Below are 6335 nucleotides of genomic sequence, written 5' to 3'. Positions count from 1 at the left end.
AGTCAATATTTGCAGTGTTGACCCTTCTTTTTCAAGACCTCTGCAATCCACCCTGGCATGCTGTCAATTAACTTCTGGGCCACATCCTGACTGATGGTAGCCCATTCTTGATTGATTCTTGCATAATCAATGCTTGGAGTTTGTCAGAATTCGTGGGTTTTTCTTTGTCCACCTGCCTCTTGAGGGTTGACCACAAGTTCTCAATGGGATTAAGGTCTGGGGAGTTTCCTGGCCATGGACCCAAAATATTTATGTTTTGTTCCCCGAGCCACTTAGTTATTACTTGTGCCTTATGGCAAGGTGCGCCGTCATGCTGGAAAAGGCATTGTTCGTCACCAAACTGTTCCTGGATGGTTGGGAGAAGTTGCTCTTGGAGGATGTTTTGGTACCATTCTTTATTCATGGCTGTGTTCTTAGGCAAAATTGTGAGTGAGCCCACTCCCTTTGCTGAGAAGCAACCCCACACATGAATGGTCTCAGGTAACCAGTTTAATTTGGGTACGTTTTTCATCCGGCCGTGAAAATACTGCCCACTATCCTTAACAGGTTTTAACAAACTATAGTTTTGGCAAGTTGGTTAGGACATCTACTGTGTGGATGACACAAGTAATTTTTCCAACAATTGTTTACAGACAGATTATTTCACTTATAATTCACTGTATCACAGTTCCAGTGGGTCAGAAGTTTACATACACTAAGTTGACTGTGCCTTTAAAACTTCTTTGGGATAGGGGGCAGTATTTTCACGGCCGGATGAAAAAACGTACCCGATTTAAACTGGTTACTACTCTTGCCCAGAAACGAGAATATGCATATAATTAGTAGATTTGGATAGAAAACACTCAGAGGTTTCTAAAACTGTTTGAATGGTGTCTTTGAGTATAACAGAACTCATATGGCAAGGAAAAAACCTGAGAAGATTCCAAGCAGGAAGTGGCCTTTCTGAGAATTTGTAGTTCTTCTTTTGATTCTCTATCAAAACTACAGTATCTGTGGGGTTACGTAGCACTTTCTAAGGCTTCTGTTGGCTCTCTAAAGCCTTCAGAAAGCAGATTGAGGCGTCTCCTGTCTCTGGGCAGAGTATAGTAGCTCAGTTTCTCAGTGGTCTGCCTGGTGACAAAGAGATTGGATATGCGCGTTCACGTGAGCACACTGTTTTTTCTTTTCCTCTTTGAATGAATACACTATTGTCCGGTTGGAATATTATCGCTATTTCACGAGAGAAATACCATGAAAATTGATTTTAAACAGCGTTTGACATGCTTCTAAGTACGGCAATGGAACATTTTGATTTTTTTTGTCTCGAATTGCGCTCGCGCGTTACGCTTTGGATAGTGTCCTGAACGCACAAACAAAACGGAGGTATTTGGACATAAATATGGATTATTTGGAACAAAAACAACATTTCTTGTGGAAGTAGCAGTCCTGGGAGTGCATTCTAACGAAGATCAGCAAAGCTAATACAATTTTTCGAATACTAATTCTGAGTTTAGTGACCCCCGAACTTGGCGGGTGTCTGAATAGCTCACCGTGATTGCTGAGCTATGTACTCAGAATATTGCAGAATGTACTTTCACCGAAAAGCTATTTTAAAATCTGACATAGCGATTGCATAAAGGAGTTCTGTAACTATAATTCTTAAAATAATTATGTATTTTGTCAACGTTTATGATGAGTAATTTAGTAAATTCACCGGAAGTTTTCGGTGGGAATACATTTTCTGAACATCACACGCCAATGTAAAAAGCTGTTTTTTGATATAAATATGAACTTGATTGAACAAAACATGCATGTATTGTATAACATAATATCCTAGGAGTGTCATCTGATGAAGAGCATCAAAGGTTAGTGCTACCTTTAGCTGTGTTTTGGGTTTTTGTGACATATATGCTTGCTTGGAAAATGGCTGTGTGATTATTTTTGGCTATGTACTCTACTAACATAATCTAATGTTTTGCTTTCACTGTAAAGCCTTTTTGAAATCGGACAATGTGGTTAGATTAACGAGAGTCTTATCTTTAAAATGGTGTAAAATAGTCGTATGTTTGAAAAATTGAAATTGTTGCATTTTTGAGGTTTTTGTATTTCGCGCCACGCTCTTCCATTGGATATTGGCGAGGCGTTCCACTAGTGGAACGTCTAGATGCAACAGGTAAACAGCTTGAAAATTCCAGAAAATTATGTCATGGCTTTAGATGCTTCTGATAGGCTAATTGACATCATTTGAGTCAATTGGAGGGGTACCTGTAGATGTATTTCAAGGCCTACCTTCAAACTCAGTGCCTCTTTGCTTGACATCATGAGAAAATCAAAAGAAATCAGCCAAGACCTCAGAAAAAAATTGTTCATCCTTGGGAGTAATTTCCAAACGCCTGAAGGTACCACGTTCATCTGTACAAACAATAGTACGCAAGTATAAACACCATGGGACCACGCAGCCGTCATACCGCTCATGAAGGAGACGCGCTCTGTCTCCTAGAGATGAACATACTTTGGTGCGCAAAGTGCAAATCAATCCCAGAACAACAGCAAAGGACCTTGTGAAGATGCTGGAGGAAACAGGCACAAAAGTATCTATATCCACAGTAAAATGAGTCTTATATCGACATAACCTGAAAGGCCGGTCAGCAAGGAAGAAGCCACTGCTCCAAAACTGCCATAAAAAAGCCAGGCTACGGTTTGCAACTGCAGATGGGGACAAAGATCGTACTTTTTGGAGAAATGTCCTCTGGTCTGATGAAACAAAAATAGAACTGTTTGGCCATAATGACCATTGTTATATTTGGAGGAAAAATGCTTGCAAGCTGAAGAACACCATCCCAACCGTGAAGCAAGGGGGTGGCAGCACCATGTTGTGGGGGTGCTTTGCTGCAGGAGGGACTGATGGTATTTCTTCTGGAGGGATAAATGGCATCATGAGGATGAAAATGATGTGGATATATTGAAGCAACATCTCAAGACATCAGTCAGGAAGTTAAAGCTTGGTCACAAATGGGTCTTCCAAATGGACAATGACCCCAAGCATACTTCCAAAGTTGTGGCAAAATGGCTTTAGGACAACAAAGTCAAGATATTGGAGTGGCCATCACAAAGCCCTGACCTCAATCCTATCGAAAATTTGTGGGTTGAACTGAAAAAGCGTGTGCGAGCAAGGAGGCCAACAAAACGGATTCCTTTACACCAGCTCTGTCAGGAGGAATGGGCCAAAATTCACCCAACTTATTTTGGGAAGCTTGTGGAAGGCTACCCGAAACGTTTGACCCAAGTTAAACAATTTAAAGGCAACGCTACCAAATACTAATTGAGTGTATGTAAACTTCTGACCAACTGGGAATGTGATGAAAGAAATAAAAGCTGAAATAAATTATTCTCTTTACTATTATTCTGACATTTCACATTCTTAAAATAAAGTGGTGATCCTAACTGACGTAAGACCGGGAATTTTTACTTGGATTAAATGCCAGGAATTGTAAAAAACTGAGTTTAAATGGATTTTGCTAAGGTGTATGTAAACTTCCAATTTCAACTGTATGTATGTATGTAGGGGGAAGAAAGTTAAGGAAATCATGGTATCTATTTACCAGGTCAGGTTAGGCAAGTGGCTAGCAATTAGATATTCTATCCCAATGTCACTACTTTCCATGCTGACATACGTTTGTCGTTTCAGCAACATGGACAGTGAACAGAGGCTCACGAATGTGATCAGAGAAATGCTGTGGGAAATCAGAAAATTGGAGTTTGAGAACATGAGGCTGAGGAGTTGGAAACAAGTTACAAAAGAATGCTACCCACCCCTACATTAGTGGCTGAATACGAAAGTGACTCAATGCTTCACATTTTCCTGTTCTCGCTATTTCTTTTGTTTGTACCCTGATGTGAAGAGAACATGGCATCAACCTGAAATTGGCCCTGGCATTTCTAACACACTGACCCATTGTTTTCCTTGAGGCCCCCATGATAATTTTGTGCAACAACAAAAAAAACAAGTTAGACATGCCCACTGAGAAAAAAATTAACAAGCCCATCTGTTGGCCAGTCTGCCCCTGCATGGGACAGTTAGTGTTTGACTAACTGTCTATTGTCTTATTCAGAGAGCAGCGTCATGACTGTGAGAAGCTATTCCATCTTCCAGTCCTTTGTCCATCATCACCCAGGGCCAGGGTATTTTAATGTGACCAGGGTGCAGATAGAGAGTTGGTCTGATGCTCTGACGGAGGCACAGTGGACAGCATAATGTGAAATGTGACATTTCTTTTGTTTTCCTGTTCATCACCTGTCCCTCATCCGTATAGCCTTGGATTGATAAGAGCGCAACGTTACCCTCTTGTGAGGGTTCACAGGTATAACAACTTTAAAAGCTAAAACTCTTAAAAACAGATGTAGCCTGAGTTGGTCAAATAATACGGTCACCACATTTAAATTGTAAGAAAATAATAGGGTGTAAAATCATGTGATGGAAATGTCATACATTTCATAATTTCTGTGTTCTATTCATGTGCTGTTCTATAAACCAATTTCTGTGTTCATGCGAGTTGCTGACTAATGAATCCTCACTATCAGTAGCTGCAATTTGGCAGTACGCCCAGACCTTGTTTTGAGAACAAAAGATACCTCAGAGTCAAGGTCTCAGCTTAAGAAGGCACATCTGTTGACTGAAATGCATTCCAGGTGACTACCTCATGAAGCTGGTTGAGAGAATGCCAAGAGTGTGCAAAGCTGTCAAGGCAAAGGGTGGCAACTTTGAAGAATCAAAAATATACAATATATTTTGATTTGTTTAACTCTTTTTTTGGTTACTACATGATTCCATATGTGTTATTTCATAGTTTTGATGTCTTCACTATTATTCTACAATGTAGAAAATAGTGAAAATTAAGAAAAACCCTTGAATGAGTAGGTGTTCTAAAACTTTTGACTGGTACTGTAAAAGCAACACTTTTCAGGTGAGATCAGAATTTCTTGAAGTACATAAATGTGTACCACAGGGGTCGGTTTTGGGACCTATTCTCTTCACTATTTATATAAACACCATTGGTCAATCTGTTAAAAATTGTAAATTTAATCTATATGCGGATGATACTATTATGTATGCTATTGCCCCGACTGTTGATCTGGCTATATCAAAAGTACAGTCAGATTTTATAGCTACAGTGGGAGAAAAAAGTATTTGATCCCCTGCTGATTTTGTACGTTTGCCCACTGACAAAGAAAGGATCAGTCTATAATTTTAATGGTAGGTTTATTTGAACAGTGAGAGACAGAATAACAACAAAAAAATCCAGAAAAATGCATCCCAGAAATGTTATAAATTGATTTGCATTTTAATGAGGGAAATAAGTATTTGACCCCCTCTCAATCAGAAAGATTTCTGACTCCCAGGTGTCTTTTATACAGGTAACGAGCTGAGATTATGAGCACACTCTTAAAGGGAGTGCGCCTAACCGCAGCTTGTTACCTGTAAAAAAGACACCTGTCCACAGAAGCAATCAATCAATCAGATTCCAAACTCTCCACCATAGCCAAGACCAAAGAGCTCTCCAAGGATGTCAGGGACAAGATTGTAGACCCACACAAGGCTGGAATGGGCTACAAGACCATCTCCAAGCAGCTTGGTGAGAAGGTGACAACAGTTGGTGCGATTATTCGCAAATGGAAGAAACACAAAAGAACTGTCAATATCCCTCGGCCTGGGGCTCCATGCAAGATCTCACCTCGTGGAGTTGCAATGATCATGAGAACGGTGAGGAATCAGCCCAGAACTACACGGGAGGATCTTGTCAATGATCTCAAGGCAGCTGGGACCATAGTCACCAAAAAAAGAATTGGTAACACACTACGCCGTGAAGGACTGAAATCCTGCAGCACCCGCAAGGTCCCCCTGCTCAAGAAAGCACATATACATGCCCGTCTGAAGTTTGCCGATGAACATCAAAATGATTCAGAGGACAACTGGGTGAAAGTGTTGTGGTCAGATGAGACCAAAATGGAGCTCTTTGGCATCAACTCAACTCGCCTTGTTTGGAGGAGGAGGAACGCTGCCTATGTCCTAAGAACACCCTCCCCACCGTCAAACATGGAGGTGGAAACATGCTTTTGGGGGTGTTTTTCTGCTAAGGGGACAGGACAACTTCATCGCATCACAGGGACGATGGACGGGGCCATGTACCGTCAAATCTTGGGTGAGAACCTCCTTCCCTCAGCCAGGGCATTGAAAATGGGTCGTGGATGGGTATTCCAGCATGACAATGACCCAAAACACACGGCCAAGGCAACAAAGGAGTGGCTCAAGAAGAAGCACATTAAGGTCCTGGAGTGGCCTAGCCAGTCTCCAGACC

This window comes from Salmo salar, chromosome ssa03, assembly GCF_905237065.1.
Source record: "Salmo salar chromosome ssa03, Ssal_v3.1, whole genome shotgun sequence".
Taxonomy (NCBI): domain Eukaryota; kingdom Metazoa; phylum Chordata; class Actinopteri; order Salmoniformes; family Salmonidae; genus Salmo; species Salmo salar.
This window is presented reverse-complemented; position numbering follows the sequence as displayed.